Genomic DNA, 15,253 nt, shown 5'->3' with positions numbered 1-15,253 from the left:
AAGCTTCCCTTGAGAGTCCCATTTGGGGCAGTGGCATTTCCCGTGCTCCTGAAGTAACCTAGGAAGTTCTGGATAGGAATTCAGTAGCATAGACACCGTCTCCCACCTTTCCAGGCAGACACTAGTGGCTCTTGGGTCCTCATGGCCACTTAGAATATTTCCAGAGTCAGGCAGAGCATAGGTGAAGTTCGCGGGGGTCCACAGTAACCACAGAAAGTGGTTCCTGGCTTGACTTAGATCCTCCCCCCTTCCCCCGTGGCTCTGATGGGTCAAAATGCCCTGGCTGCTGTTTTCACTGTTCCCGTGGCCCACTGGAAAAAGAAGCTGAAATACAGGATGTAGGTTGTCTAATGGACCTGGAAAGACGGAGTAAGTGAAAGGGAGTGAGTGAATATCCTATTTTGGTATTCAGTTTTTGCTATGGTACCACACATACAATATCCATTTTTTTCTTCAGATGTGTTTTTCATATGGTACGACTGCAGTGAGCTTGTTTCTGTATTTTTAGAATGGAAATACAAATATGAAATTTATGAGGCTTCTTTTCAAGAAGTGATATCTATGAAGTGTGTACTATGTGTGAGATATGAAAGACCAACAGGCCAACAGTCAGGACAAAGTTTTTATGTTACACATAATGTGTCATGTGTCGTGGAAACCTTATTAGATAATACTTATACCTTATTTAGCATCATTCATTAGAAACAGTTACTTAGGGGCAGCAAGAACTCACTTTCATAGAGCTCATGGTTTTTGTCATCACTAGGTCAAGTGATGCATGGAAACTATCAAACTTAATGTAAAAAATGTACTCATGGGTTTTATTTCCTTATGATGTGGTTTCCAAATGGCACATTACATGTTTACTATAAGTTTTGTTTATATCAAGAAGGATGTTTTAGAATGATGATCATACTTATTTCTTATGTAATCCAACTCATATCCTACTGAGAGGGAAAGCCGGTAAGAGCAGATAATAAAAAAAGGGCCAGCTCAATGTCTGAGCCGGATAGTTCCTTGTATGCTTTTGGCTTCTGCAGCCTTGCTTGTCTCTTGCATCAGTCAGCAGCCAGGAATCAGAAGCTTGACTATACTAGTCCTGTCTAATCTGGAAGCAGATATGTATAAAAGATCAGTAGGACACAAGCCGGGTACTCAGCCTTTGGAGGTGGTACCACTGGGCCAGCACCGGTGTGAAATAAACAGTCTCTTCTGATTCCCTGAGCGCATGTCACTTGTCTCTTCCTGGGTGGCGAGTATTTGCTGTAACATTTTTGGTGCATTGGCCAGGAAGCCGACAGCCATACTGGCCCCTTCAGTCACCATTGTGGGAGGCCAGCGGAGAGGCCACTCATCGTGGACCCCTGTGATGGAAAGGAAGGCACACTGCTGGGGATTTCACTGGACCCCAACCCCCGCCGGGCCTGACAATAGTTGGCCATCACTTCGCTTGAATGGAATCCTGCAGGAATCAGAAAATTCTGCCAGGATGGGACATGGATCAGGTAAATGTCCCCAGGGACCCAGGGCCAAATTCAGCCCTGCCCTAGAGGCAGAGGGGGAGCTTGATCACCTCCCAGGCTACACACTTGCCACATAGGACAGGGAAGTCCTGGGTGTAAGTCTGCGATCTGTCTGAATGTATGTGTGAGTGCCTGTGCTCCACAGTCTCAACTACGGAGCCTGAGTGGGTCCTACACTGCAATTCCATGATGACCTCATACGACTCAAGGCAGAATCAGGTCCGCAGAGGCCTGATCCGAGTCAGGGGTTTATATTGACCTGCCTGCCAATGCTAAGAACTGTCTAAATCCCCGTGAGGGGAGCGGCCAGGTAGATGAAGCAACCTCTTTCCTCGTGTATGTCCTGTGACACCATACATTGGGAGTTACCCATCTAGGATACCAGGACAGATGGGGAGAAAATTTCACAACCAACTGTTTTGGAGTGTATGATTAAGAATTTTTTTTCTTATCATTTTACTTGATTTATTTTTTAAATTTACATCCAAATTAGTATATAGTGCGACAATGATTTTAAGAGTAGATTCCTTAATGCCCCTTACCCATTTAGCTCATTCCCCTTCCCACAACCCCTCCAGTAACCCTCTGTTTGCTTTCTCTTTTTAAAAGTCTCTTATGTTTTGTCCCCCTCCCTGTTTTTATGTTATTTTTGCTTCCCTTTTCTTATGTTCATCTTGTTTTGTATCTTAAAGTCCTCATGAGTGAAGTCATATATATGTGTTTCTCTGACTGACTAATTTCACTTAGCATAACACCCTCTAGTTCCATCCATGTAGTAGCAAATGGCAAGATTTCATTCTTTTTGATTGCTGGGTAATACTTCGTTGTATATATATACCACATCTTCTTTGTCCGTTCATCCATCAATGGACATTTGGGCTCTTTCCATACTTTTGCTATTGTCGATAGTGCTGCTATAAACATTGGGGTGCATGTGCCCCTTCGAAACAGCATACCTGTATCCCTTGGATAAATACCTAGTAGTGCAATTACTAGGTCATAGGGTAGTTCTATTTTTAATTTTTTGAGGAACCTCCATACTGTTTTCCAGAGTGGCTGCACCAGTTTGCATTCCTACCAGCAGTGCAAAAGAGATCCTCTTTCTCCGCATCCTCACCAACATCTGTTGTTGCCTGAGTTGTTAATGTTAGTCTTCTGACAGGTGTCAGGTGGTATCTCCTTGTGGTTTTGATTTGTATTTCCCTGATGATGAGTGATGTTGAGCATTTTTCATGTGTCGGTTGGCCATTTGGATGTCTTCTTTGGAGAAATGTCCATTCATGTCTTTTGCCCATTTCTTCCCGGATTATTTGTTTTTTTGGGTGTTGAGTTTGATAAGTTCTTTATAGATTTTGGATACTAACCCTTTATCTGATATGTCGTTTGCAAATATCTTCTCCCATTCCATTGGTTGCCTTTTAGTTTTGTTGATTGTCCTTCGCTGTGCAGAAGCCTTTTATTTTGATGAGGTCCCAATAGTTCACTTTTGCTTTTGTTTCCCTTGCCTTTGGAGACATGTTGAGTAAGAAGTTGCTGCGGCCAAGGTCAAAGAGATTTTTTTGCCTGCTTTCTCCTTGAGGATTTTGATGGCTTCCTGTCTTACGTTTAGGTCTTTCATCCATTTTGAGTTTATTTTTGTGTACGGTGTAAGAAAGTGGTCCAGGTTCATTCTTCTGCATGTCGCTGTCCAGTTTTCCCTTCACCACTTGCTGAAGTGCAAGTGTCTTTATTCCATTGGATATTCTTTCTTGCTTTGTCAAAGATTAGTTGGCTATATATTTGTGGGTCCATTTCAGGGTTCTCTATTCTGTTCCATTGATCTGAGTGTCTGTTTTTGTGCCAGTGGCTAAGAATTTTAAAAAGGTGGGGAACACCTGAGTGGCTCAGTCAGTTAAGCATCCGACTTTGGCTCAGGTCATGATGTCACGGTTCATGAATTCGAGCCCTGCATCGGGCTTTGTGCGGACAGCTCAGAGCCTGGAGCCTGCTTCAGATTCTGTCTCTTCCTTTCTCTTTGCTCCTCCCCTGCTTGTGCTCTCTCTCTCTCTCTCTCTCTTTCAAAAATGAACATGAAAAAAAAAAAAAGAATTTTTAAAAGGGATTTTCAGGGGACTATGGGGTCAGATTGACCCCTGGGAATTATGCACCTTCTCTGAATTAGAATGGCCTACGTTTGGTGTAGGCTGGCCTGCTGAGGACACCCTAGATGTCCCCACAGTCCGAGCTGTTTTTAAAGTAATTACTGGAGACCCCGGCCACCTGGATCAATTCTCATACATTGATCAGTGGTTGGAAATAGCCTAAGCCCAAGGAGGGTCCAGTTCTGCCTTAATAGTAATGGACAATGTAAAGTCTTGTGGCACAGCCTAAGAAGAAGACCTCACAGCAGAAAAAACCGCCCCCATCCTCCAAAAAAATTCAGAAGAAGTCCTTCCATTTCCACCACGAAATGCCCCAAGCGGCCCATCAATGGAGGGAGGGGAACCTTACCTGCCTGACAGTCCACCCCTGTCGGTCACACCTTCGCTAGCAGCCAGTCTGCCCTAACCAGGGACACTTGAACTGGTAGGAAGGTGCCTTAGATCTGCAGCTCAAGGTACAAGGCCCCCAAGGTCAATGCAGATGCCATTGTGGGAGACTAGGGGTCTCCATAAAATAGGCCCCAGTGGGACCCTACAAGAGGGGGATTGGTTTTCTACTGCCAACTGTTCTCCACTACTGACCTCCTCAACTGGAAACACCACACCCGCCCTACTCTGCGCGGCTGCAGGCAATGATATATCTCTTAGAATCCATATTCCAGACTCACCGCCCTGCCTGGGTCGATTGTAAGCAGCTTCTGTTCACCCTTTTCAATACAGAAGAGCACTGATGAATTCTCACCAAAGTCAGAAAATGTATACAGACTCAGGCACCAGATGGGCAACTAGACATTGATGCTTGGACACGGGAGCCTATATGCCCAAAGAGGAGCCCCGCTAGGACCCCAACACAGAAGCGGGAAGGGCCAGGTTAGAAAGATACCAACTCCCCTTCCTCCAAGGGGTAAAAAAAGCAGGGGCCAAAAAGCCACCGATATTGCAAAGGTATCTGAAGTCCTACAAAAGCCAGAAGAGAGCCCAGGTGACTTCTATGAAAGATTATGTGAAGCCTTTAGAGTTTACACTCCATTCGACCCAGAAGCCCTGGAAAACCAGCACATGGGCAATGTTTCTTTCGTGGGACAGACCCAAAGTGACATTAGACAGAAGCTCCAAAAATTGGAAGAATTCGCTGGACAGAACGTGATGAAACTATTGGAAATTGCCAACAAGGTTTTTGTAAATTGGAATCGAGCTGCCAGAAAGGAGACAGACTGAAGAATGAAACAAAAGGCAGTTCTCCTGGCTGGGGCCTTGGGGCGACTGTCCCCTCCAGAAGGGCCCCCACGGAAACCACGTGGGATTCAAGAACAAAAAAGAAGGGTGCCAGGACAGGATCAGTGTTCCTACTGCAAAGAATTTAGACACTGGAAAAATGAGTGCCCCAATCTCCAAATGAGAAAACCAAAAACTTCCGCTCCACCCAACTGCTACCAACCAGAACCACCTGAGGCTGACCTGATAGGACTGGCAGGTGTGGACTCTGATTAGGAAAGACTGGGCTCTATCCAACTGGGCCCTCATGAGCCCACGGTCAAAATGAAGGTAGGGGGCCAGGCAATAGACTTAATAGTCAACACTGGGGCCGGACACTGTGGTGACACACAAGGTGGTACCTCTATCAGGTCGAGAAGTCATCATTGCAGGAGCCACTGGGATGCAAACCCAAAGGCCATTTTGTGTTCCCAGACAATGCCAGCTGGTGGGGCTTACCAAGTAGTTAATGAATTCCTATATTTACCTGACTGCTCAGACTCACTGTTAGGTAGAGACCTCCTAGCCAAGCTGGGTGCAGAAATAGCCTTCACTTCGGATGGACAGATGCAATTGCGTCTAAATAAAAAGGCCCAACCCATGATTTTGTCCCTGACAATACCACAGGAAGAGGAATGGAGATTATATACTTCCCCTCCCGGTGAGCCAACTGTGGCCCCTGAGCTAGAAGCTGAATTCCCTTCAGTTTGGGCAGAAGGAAACCCCCCTGGTCTGGCAAAAAAACCACCCCCCAATATTAATTGACCTAAAGCCTGGGGCTCAACCTGTTAAAATATGCCAATATATGGTCCCATGGGAGGCATGCCTGAGGATCCAGATACACTTGGACAGACTACTCAAATGGGGACTTCTAAAACGATGCAAGTCCCCATGGAATACTCCTTGCTGCCTGTGAAAAACCCTGGGACAGATGATTACTGCCCTTACAGGACCTAAGAGCCATTAATGAAGCAGTCATCACACAGCATTCAGCATTGCCTAACCTATACACTCTACTAGGACTCATACTCTCTGAAGCAGGATGGTTCACATGTCTGGATTTAAAGGATGCCTTCTTCTGTCTCCAGCTAGTGCCTAATAGCCAACCCTTATTTGCCTTTGAATGGGAAAACCCTACCACAGGGGCAAAGGAACAATTCACTTGGACTAGACTACCGCAAGAATTCAAAAATTCGCCAACCTTATTCAATGAGGTGCTGGCATCCGACTTAGCCAGTTTTCTGGGACAGGACCTAAGATGTGTCCTTCTCCAATATGTGGATGATTTCCTGCTGGTCAGTCCCATGCAGACCCAATGCTGGGAGGGAACCAGAGCCCTACTCAGGCTACTAGCAGAGGTGGGATACTGGGTGTCAAAGAAAGAGGCACAGATTTGCCAAGGAAGTTAAATACTGGGCTTCAGAATTACCCAAGACAAACAGATGCTGGGAGCCAAAGGGAAACTGGCAGTTTGTGCCATTTCAGTTTCCACTACCCACCGGCAGGTCTGAGAGTTTCTGGGAGTAGCAGGATTCTGACAGATATGGATCGCAGCGTTCTTGGAATTGGCCACACCTCTTTATAAGGCACTAAAGGAGGAAGAAAGGGCACCCCTTTTCTAGGGTGCTAACCAAGAAAAGGCATTTGAAACCATAAAGACAGAACTCACAGAGGCACTGGCCTTGGGACTCCCAGATGTATCATGAGATTTCAACCTGTTCATACCTGAGAACAATGGGGTGGCCCTGGAGGTTCTTACCCAGGAATTTGGACCTTGGCAAAGACCAGTGGCATACATTTTAAAGCAATTTGACTCAGTTGCGGCAGGATGGCCCCCTGAGGGCCCTGGCAATCACCACACTTTTAATCAAGGAAGCAGACAAACTCACGTTAGGGCAAAACCTAAACATTAGGGTTCCCCCATTCTGTTATTACCTTGATGGATGCCAGAGGGCAACACTGGCTAACTCATGCTCAGATGACACAATATCAGGACTACTATGTGAAAACCCATGAATAAGATTGGAAGGCATAAAAACCCTAAATCCTACCGCTTTCTTGCCTGCAGGGGTGTGGCCCCCAGAGCATGATTGTGTAGGGGTACTTGATGAAGTCTATTCTAGTCGACCTGACCTATCAGACAAGCCCTTACAAAATCCAGACCTCATGCTGTACACTGATAGCAGCAGCTTCATGAACGATGGCAAGAGATATGCTGGTTATGCAGTAGTCTCTGATTTTGATGTCATAGAAGCAAAGGTCCTTCCACATGCATGGTCATCCCAAAGAGCGGAACTGTGGGCCCTAATGAGAGCGCTAGAACTCAGTAAAGACAAAAGAGCCAACATATACACTGACTCGCGCTTTGCCTTCACCACTGTACATATACATGGGGCTCTATATAAGGAGAGAGGACTTTTGACTGCAGGGGGAAAAGAAAAACTCGAGAAGAAATCCTAAAACTATTAAGGGCAGTCTGGGAACTGAGGGGGGTAACAGTCATCCACTGCAATGGGCACCAAAGAGGAAAAGACTCAGTGTTGGAAGGTAACCGATGGGCAGACACCGCAGCTAAACAAACAGCAGAACAAACAACATCCTCAAAAATCATGCTGGCTCTGGAACTGCCAACTTCCCCAAGGTACACAACCCAAGAAACAAAATGGGCACAACAGGAAAAGGGAAGCAGACAAAAGAAGGATGGTGGGTACTTCCAGATCAAAGAGTCTATATACTGGAACAGCTAGCCCACCAGGTGATTCTCCCAACAGCATGAGCTCACCCACCTAGGAAAAACTGCCCTTGAAACCTTAGTAAGTTGTTACTGTGTAATTGCTTGGCTCCCATCCCTCTGTGCCTTGATCTTTTAATGCTGCCTCCTCTGTGCTCAAAATAATGCCAAATAAGGCGCCCTGGGCCCATGGGGATCTAAATGCTATGGTTAGGCACCTTTCGAAGATTTGGAGGTAGACTTTACCAAAATAAGACCCAGTGGAGGATACAAATTTCATCTGGTATTCATCTGCACGTTTTTTGGCTAGGTTGAGGCCTACCCCACACGCACCAAAAAGGCAAGGGAAGTAACTAAGGCTCTGTCAAGGGATATCATCCCCAGACATGGAATGCCATTAACCATGGGCTCAGACAGTGGCCTGGCTTTTGTGGCTGAGGTGGTGGAAAAAGTAGCCAAAACCGTAGGCATCCAATGGAACTTACACTCAGCCTACCAACCCCAGAGTTCAGGGTAGGTGGAACGTATGAACTGGACCCTTAAGTCAGCCATGGCAAAACTATGTCAGGAAACTAACTTGTCCTGGCCAGATATACTACCCCTATCTCTTCTCCAAGTATGCTGCACACCCCAGACAAAAATAGGATTATCCCCATTTGAGATCCTATATGGAAGGTCCCCTCCACTAGTCAAATTCAGGGGAGACCTGACACAGCTAGGGAATTTGGAAATAAAAAAACAACTACAAGGATTAGGGAAAACTATATTTGAGATACATAGATGGGTGACAGGCTACCCATTTCTCTAGGAATAATTGTACACCCCCACAAACCTGGGATCAGGTTTGGATAAAAGATTGGAAAAAGGAACCACTCAAACCCACCTGGAAGGGACCCTATTTAGTTGTGCTAACCACACTCAGCCCTCAATGTTGCAGGACTAACTGCCTGGATCCACCATTCTCAAGTAAAGGCAGGCCATCTGTCACCTGACAACCACTTGGAATGGAAAGTAACTGCTAACCAGAATAATCCTCTACAGATCACCCTTAAGAAAAGAGCAGATGATACGCAGCCTGCAGCCAACACGTAAGAACTCTCTGTAACCAGAAGCTTGAGGAAATCACCAAATGACTTAAATGAACTATAGCAAATTGTTCTCTCGAATTTCAATGTCATCCCCTACCTATTTCTCTTTCCATACTTGTTATACTCTTTGCTGTATGGCTTACCCAAGTTTCTTCTGCAGATTTGTGTCTCAGTCACAAACTTTTGTTAGCCTCCTTCTACTTACTAATGTCAGGATGTCTTATGCTCCTTAGATTTATATGATCTGAGTTGTGATTGACGTCCTTCACTGCATATTGTTCTCTGTCTTTATTACCTGTCTCCTACCCCAGGATGGAATTGCCCTATCTCCTGTCCTTGTTGCACATATTCCTGTTCCTAACCTGCTCAAAAGGAGTCTTCTCACTCACGCCATGCAAATGCATGATTTATCATTGCCCCCTTGTTCCTCGAGGCCTGAGGAGCCACTCTGCTCCCCACCGCTGGACCCCATCTACTGTCTTCATGAGGGACAAACTTATGTTACAGGCGCACAGGTTGCACTGCCTGCTACCCCATTCGGCCTCCTAAAGAGACCATTCCTCCCCCTGTGACCTTCCTGACTCTTGCTCCAACCCCTCCCCTTGTACCAATTCCTTCCCCTGCTCCTCTGGTCCACATAGGTAAAACAACACTACCACCATGCCCCTGTGCCACCGTGTACACCTGCATGCTGAAAAGATGTTTCGATACCAGGAGAGTCACTCCTTGTACCAGAAATGGGACAACTTATTGGACAGGAAAAATGAAAATAAAACGTTACTGGGGGACCTGCCCTGATGTTCCTCATGCCTGTTGTGTCACTTCTGACCTAACCCTTCAACCTCTGGCGTAACATAAATCAGGTAGACCACCTGTCTTAGATCCCTGTCTGGACCAAGTGTTAAATGCAATTCATCACCTCCTCAATGATATCAATCCCAGCCTGGCCAGAGCCTGCTGGCTCTGCTTGTCCACAGGACACCCGCTATGCAGCTACTCTGATAACATAGGCAACTGTAAGTGTTACCCTGTTAACTGAAGACCCAGACCCCCACATGGTGAGACCTGTACTAACTGGAGTCTAACTGTCCCAAATGGCTCCCAGGTGCCTGGCAAACACAATGGGAACAGAGCCAGTTGGCAATCTGACCATTGGCCAGTGCAATCAAACTCTTGACAGTCAGGAACTCACTCATTTCCCCACAACCCATCCCTGGTGTCAACCCCTCCCAGGGCTTCTCTTTGTATGTGGGACAGATGCCTACCTATGTCTACTGGTCGATTGTGTGGACATCTGTACATGGCCTTCCTCACTCCTCAGAAAAACATTTTTCCCAACAATCGGTCTCTTATAGTACCCTTGGCAGCATATACTCAATCAAAAAGAGCCATTCAAGTCATACCCCTGCTGATTGCCTTAGGAATAACGGCAGGGATGGGCACTGGAATAGGAGGAATAGTCTCCTCAACCACTTATTGTCATAAATTATCTAAGGACCTAACAGATGACATAGAATGGGTTATCAAATCTCTGGTGGTTTTACAAGACCAAATAAACTCCCTAGCAGCGGTAATCTTGAAGAACAGAAGAGGGCTGGACCTGCTAACTGCCGAAAGGGGAGGATTATGTCTCTTCCTAAATGAAGAATGTTGCTTCTGTGTCAACCAATCAGGGGTAGTTGGAGATACGGTCCAGCAGCTAAGGGAGTGAATCAACAAACGGAGGCAGGAATTAGCAGACTCATGGAACTCTTGGAGCAACATATGGAATTAGGCATCCTGGCTCCTCACTTTAGCTGGTCTTCTCCTAATGCTTTTCATAGCCCTCCTGTTTGATCCTTGTATTCTTAATATGCTAACCAGGTTTGTTTCCTCTCGCCTAGAAGCTGTCAAACTCCGGATGATGGTCTAGTTGGACCATTCTAGCTGTCACTACTCTCCTTCGGATGGCAAAGAATCCTAGCTGTCACATTCCTCTCTTCGACATCCCTGTCCAGCGGGAAGAAGCCAGAATGGTCTTCGCTCCTCCTCCTGTGGCAGCAAAGGGTTTCCTGCCCCCACAAAATGATTTTCTCTAAGTCTGCTACAGCAGTTTGAGAATCAAGAGGCAGGAATGAGATGGAAAGCTGGTAAGAGCATATTCAAAAAAAAAAAAAAAAAATGGCCAGCTAGATGTCTTGCATGCTTTTGTCTTTCAGGAACCAGAATCTTCACTATCCTAGTCCCGCCCAACCCGGAAGCACATATGTATAAAGGATCAGTAAAACATGAGCTGGGTGCTCAGCTTTTGAAGGTGACTCGGTGGGGCCAGCACTGGTGCAAAAGTCTCTTCTGATTCCCCGAGTGCACGCTGCTTGTCTCTTCCTGGGCGCCGAGTGTTTGCTGTAACACTAGGAGCGAAATTCATTTTACTTCTCTCTTATAAAAACATTAGATTACTATTTGTGTTGATTTTTCCAAAATGCTGAAAATAGAAATTCACTAAATAGGATAGGGCATGAAAATTCATCTGAAAACAATCTGTCATTCAGAGACAATTCTTATTTTGGCTCATATAAATGTGTTCATGCATGTGTTTTCCAGGGAAGCTGGACTTAGGATCCATTTCTGCCTCTCTCCAAAGCCCTGCCTATACCAAACATCAGGCCACAGCCCTGTCTCCATGCTGACTGACTGCCTTTCTGCACTTCCTGCAGCCACCCTCATGTCTGGACTTCTGGGTTTGTGTTCTTTATCTGGGGCTGTTGATGGACCACGAGGAGGTCCTTGGGTATCCTCTCTGTTTCCCAGCTACTAGAGGATGAATTGTGACGGCATCCCAGGTTCTGGCACATACTTAGAAAATTCTACACAGGCACCAGCAGGTAGACACCAATGTGGAAATGAATTCTTTCCAACCCAATGGCCAAGAAAGATTTTTTTTTTTAAATTTTTAATGTTCCTTTTTGAGCGTGAGAGACAGAGCATGAGTGTGGAAGGGGCAGAGAGAGAGAGAGAGAGAGAGAGAGAGACAGAATCCGAAGCAGGTACAGGCTCTGAGCTGTCAGCACAGAGCCTGATGTGGGGCTTGAACCCACAAACCACAAGATCATGACCTGAGCCAAAGTCAGATGCTTAATGGACTGAGCCACCCAGGTGCCCCAAATAAAGAAAGAATTCTTGAGACATTTTTGGTACAAAAAAAAAAGTGGTTTTATTAAAGCGCAGGAACAGGACCCATGGGCAGAAAGCATTGCACTGAGATTATGAAGACTGACTACTAGAAGGTTTTCCATTCTATAGAGGGGAGGGTGACCTTAGGGCTCCAGGAATTTGAGTCTATAGGTTCCTTGAGGTCTATTATTATTATTTCTTTTAAAGATTAAATTTTTTTTTAACGTTTATTTACTTTTGAGACAGAGAGAGACAGAGCATGAATGGGGGAAGGGCAGAGAGAGAGGGAGACACAGAATCGGAAGCAGGCTCCAGGCTCTGAGCCATCAGCCCAGAGCCCGACGCAGGGCTCGAACTCACGGACTGTGAGATCGTGACCTGAGCTGAAGTCGGACGCTTAACCCACTGAGCCACCCAGGCGCCCCTTGAGGTCTATTATTAACATGGTGTGTTTCTTGTAAATCATTAAGACAGTTACAATCTGGCTGCCTGGGTGGCTCAGTTGGTTGAGCGTCTGGCTCTTGATTTTGGCTCATGTCATGGTGCCAGGGTCATGAGATGGAACCATGTGTCGGGATCCTGGCTGAGCGTAGAGCCTGCTTAAGATTCTGTCTCTCTCTGCCCCTCTGCCTTGCTCACACTGTCTCTTAAAAAAAAAAAGACAGTTACAAACTCTAGTGGTTTCATGTCCAGCATGACTGTAATTGATGTGACTTGATCTGGGGTCTGGGAAGGAATTCTTGAGATGTTTTTGGTGCAAGAAAAAGGTGTTTTTATTAAAGCACAAGGACAGGACTCTTGGGCAGAAAGAGCTGCACTGGGGTTGTGATTGGTTATATGCTTTTAAGTGGAGGAATGGACAAATCAGTTTCCAAAGGGATATTCACATGTTAAAGATGACATAGGATCCAGGAGCCCTGGCTATTATTGTCAAGATAAGGTGGTTTTTTTGCCTCTAGCAAAGCATTAAGATTGGGAGTTCCTGGAGGAATGTCATACTCTGCAGATCTCAAGTATTTGTCAATGGGCTGCAAGTTATAAGGAGATTTAATGTTATCTACATTTCCTTTTGCCTTTGTTTTCCACATCAGCTAACCGTTTCTTTTCTCCCTGCCTATGTTCTCAGGCAGTCACCAGTACCTGAGGAATGTTTTACCCATCCCACCTTAACTGGGGGACATTTGGAGGGTGTCTGCTCAGTGTAACTCACACATTCTGTACAATGTAGTCTCCCAAGTCTCCCAGAGTCTAGATTAGAAAAATGAATGCAGGTGCAACAGAAATTCATGTTTAATTTAGACACCCCGTTTTTTTTTCTTCAGCTGTACAGTTTCTTGCAAGGTAAGAAATGCAAAGCCATGTGAAGATATGGATTGTCATGTGTTTTTGTTTTGAGCAATGTAAACTTACTTTCCTAAAATATTTTACATGAGGGAAAGTTAAACTCAAAATATCAGCCATCATGTTGAATAAAATATGAGATGGGACTAAATAACATTTTACAGAGACCTGGTTTACTCTTTACTAGAAAAACACACTTCTACAATGTAGAGGATGATGACATGCAGGAGGTTTTCCTTGTTGTTCACCTTTTACCTGGCAGTAAACCTGTATTACATCATTTTGTTTAAAAAAATGGATATGGTCTAGGTTAGGTAATTATCAATTGGCAACATGATATTGATATAAAACTGCTCTTGGCCAGATACAATAACGGACAATTATGACAACCATAGATAAAGGGAGAAGTTATGTCCCTTTCCCAAAATCACTGTGCCAAATCTGTGTTCAGCTCACAATTTCAAGTCTTTAAAACTTCCATTTCTATAAATATAAATAGAATAACCTTTAAAAATAGGGTACAAGGTATACATTTTTTTTCTAACTCAGCAAACACATGGAATATTCTCATTTCTGTTCTATAAACTACCTATAAACACATAGATACACACATGTTACAGCAAATGCTCAGCGCCCAGGAAGAGACAAGTGGCACACCCTCGGGGAACCAAAAACTGTATTTATCACCGGTGCTGGCCCAGCAGAGTCACCTCCAAAGGCTGAGCATCTGGCTTAGCATGGGTTTTACTGATCTTTCATGCCTATGTGCTTCCGGGTTGAATGGGACTACTAGTCAAGCTTCTGGTTCCTGGTTTCTGGCTGATGGAAGAGGCAAGCAAGATTACAGAAGCCAAAAGCATTCAAGGGGAGTATCCAACCTTGGACATCGGGCTGGCCCTTTTTACTTGTGTTTACCAGCTTTCCTTCTCACACAGGGCACCGAGATTGAATGCTACTAGAACAATTTCCTCATAAATTACCATTTTACCAAGTACTAACATACATAATCTCTGAAGAGGAAGTACAGTGCTGAAATCAAAACCGTTTTTAAATGCAAATTATCAATGTGATACATTATTTTGAACAAAGGAGAAACTGGCAATATATGAAGTTGTGTGCTATTAGAAGGCCTGTCCCCCTGCTTAAAACAAATGAGAGAAAGTGACTTTGAAAGCTGGTTAGATATATGTGAAGCTTTAAAAGAACTTAGAAATACACTTTCTGAATTTGGAAAAAAAGGTAAGGTACTGGAATACTTCCGTTTGGGGTGTAAATAAAATTTTGGAATTTCAAATATGTTAGTACACCTGTTTTTTCAACTACTTTATATAGAGTTATAAGGAAATGAAACATTAAAAAGCAGTAGAAGCATGTACATAGGGGCCCCATTTCCCCTTGGTGTGCTAAAAAAACTGCATTCAACCCTGTCAATTTGAAGATCCAATTGGCTTTATTAAACGGTTTGTGGGTGGGGGTACATTGCAGCCGGCAAGAGAGGCTCCTCTGAGTGAAATAGGAAAAGGTTTTTAAAGGCCAAAGGCGGGGATTAAAAAGAAAAAGTGTACTAGCAAGGAATGCGTGTTCAGGCAAAGTTGCCTCTGGGTGGAGGCTGGGGTCCATCTGACCTGCTCAGACTGCCCCGGAAGTTCCACTTTGGCCTCGCAGACTCCCGCGGTGGCTGTCCTTTGAGAGTCCCCCTAAAGCGGCACTGCGAAGGCGGAGAGTGGCCCACGCGGGGACACTCAGGAGCGAGGCTCTGCCCCTCCCCAGCCCATAGCCGTCAGTGCGAGGGTCTCCCCCGTCCCCCCCCCCCCCAACCATGGTGGAAAGCTCACGCGCCCCTCTCCCCCCAGAAAGGGCAGGTTTGCGCGCCACCTGCTGGCCGCCGGGAGCAGCGCAGGGGCTCAGAGCCTCCCGTTTAGTGTTGTCTGGCACCCCAGCTGGGGTGGGACGTCAAAGCCAAGAACCTAGAAGGGTTAAAGGAAAATTATTTTTCTTCGGGGCACCTGGGTGGGCACAGTC

The 15,253-nt window shown here is 45.4% G+C and overlaps 2 long non-coding RNA genes across 2 annotated transcripts in view; one reads left to right on the top strand and one right to left on the bottom strand.

The window, feature by feature from the left end:
* The first annotated feature begins 261 nt into the window (after window positions 1-261).
* On the top strand, window positions 262-11,408 carry LOC128776468 (uncharacterized). The gene is made up of 3 exons (XR_008421514.1): window positions 262-369; window positions 10,621-10,866; window positions 11,321-11,408. It is a non-coding gene; the product is annotated as an uncharacterized LOC128776468 (long non-coding RNA).
* LOC128776469 (uncharacterized) overlaps window positions 1,941-15,253 on the bottom strand; it is a 33,579-nt gene continuing 20,266 nt past the window's right edge. The window contains exon 2 of the long non-coding RNA XR_008421515.1: window positions 1,941-11,512. This is a non-coding gene — a long non-coding RNA (uncharacterized LOC128776469). The remainder of the gene's footprint in view (window positions 11,513-15,253) is intronic.

Source organism: Panthera pardus, unplaced genomic scaffold (genome assembly GCF_024362965.1).
Source record: "Panthera pardus isolate Hobbes unplaced genomic scaffold, ASM2436296v1 HiC_scaffold_13, whole genome shotgun sequence".
NCBI classification, from domain to species: Eukaryota; Metazoa; Chordata; class Mammalia; order Carnivora; family Felidae; genus Panthera; species Panthera pardus.
The sequence above is the reverse complement of the archived record's forward strand: the minus strand, read 5'-3'. Positions and strand labels throughout refer to the sequence as shown.